Source organism: Coffea eugenioides, chromosome 2 (genome assembly GCF_003713205.1).
Source record: "Coffea eugenioides isolate CCC68of chromosome 2, Ceug_1.0, whole genome shotgun sequence".
NCBI classification, from domain to species: domain Eukaryota; kingdom Viridiplantae; phylum Streptophyta; class Magnoliopsida; order Gentianales; family Rubiaceae; genus Coffea; species Coffea eugenioides.
In genome coordinates this window covers 11,716,739-11,718,060 of record NC_040036.1, presented here as the reverse complement: position 1 = coordinate 11,718,060, position 1,322 = coordinate 11,716,739, and the positions used below count along the sequence as shown (strand labels likewise).

General features: G+C 32.6%; 1 long non-coding RNA gene across 1 annotated transcript; it reads right to left on the bottom strand.

The window, feature by feature from the left end:
- Positions 1-516: 516 nt before the first annotated feature.
- On the bottom strand, positions 517-1,015 carry LOC113760630. The gene is made up of 3 exons (XR_003467081.1): positions 840-1,015; positions 710-768; positions 517-611 (listed from the first exon to the last, which is right to left on the bottom strand). It is a non-coding gene; the product is annotated as an uncharacterized LOC113760630 (long non-coding RNA).
- Between the last annotated feature and the right edge of the window lie 307 nt (positions 1,016-1,322).

Genomic DNA, 1,322 nt, shown 5'->3' with positions numbered 1-1,322 from the left:
AAAGAGGGACATCAGAGGTATCTTGTTAGTAAGACAAAATCATATTCATCTGATTCCTTTTTAGCCTTGACATTTGTTACATGTTAAGGCTAAAATCATACATCTAATGCCTGGACACAGAACACAAATAAGTCAGTCTGCAATATCCTTAAGCAGAATTTGTCCTTCATTCAGCCTTTTATCTGAACCAAATCACTGAACAGCACTGTCCAAAGTCCAAACTCATCCATATGATTGAGAATCTAAGACAAGCCAGCTTTAAATATCAATTTAAAGCCAAAGCATCAAACTGTCAAAAATTTAGCAGCCTAATGCCAAGTTGTCAACCAATATCCAAATGCATCCATACATATTTTAACATCAAAACCAGCATCCAAATTCAAAGATAAGTCATACAACCAACATCCACCAAGTCACACAAATAGAAACAAGAAAGACAAAGTGTCAACAACTCAACATTCAAGAGAATGTCTTCAACAGGCAATGTCAATTGTCAAGAAATAATCATACTTAAAAAAGTGAAACAAATTTTGCAATTAAAGCAGTAAAACAGGAACTTCTTGTCCATTCCACGATAATCCTTTCCAACTTTCCAATTTCAACTGCAGGCCCTATAAAAAAATAATAATTTAAGTAATAAAATAGTAGTGGTAAAATCTAAAACAAGATATTTGAAGAGGAATCGAAGTGTTAAACACAAATAATGTACCTTTCCAATTATCACATTCATTTTATGGGAAGTAGAATCTCTTTTGCTGCCTTCAATTTCTGCAAAATAATAATAACAATAAGTAATAAACTAATTTTGTTTCAATAACATGAATTTGAAATAAACTTACTTTTATCTTTTTTTTCACTCCATGAATGTTTCGGCACCAATCTCCGGCACACATAAGCATTTCTACAGTTTCAGGAGCTAGTGAGGCTCTATAAGAGTCAATTACTCTTGTTCCTTGCATTAGAGGAATCTGCCCCTGACATGACTCGATTGGAATAAGATTCAAGTGCGGTTATGGGCTGACCTGAAAATAAAAGAAATTTTAGCTGATTTTCGAATCAAAAGCTGCACTTAGATGAGAAAAAAGAGCTAATTCTAACTAGTACAACGAATTCCATAGCGAGTTCATCCCAGTAGTTGAACATTTTTAACTAATACAGCGAATTCCTATAATACAAGGAAATTTAATAATGAAGATAAAAAAAATTATACTTAACAAACCTGAAAATAATCAAGAGGGTTAAAGAAGAACTATAGCAGGCATTGCACCAGTCATAGATAATTTTAAGTTGGTTGCTTTTCTTTTTCTTCCAAGAGTTAATAA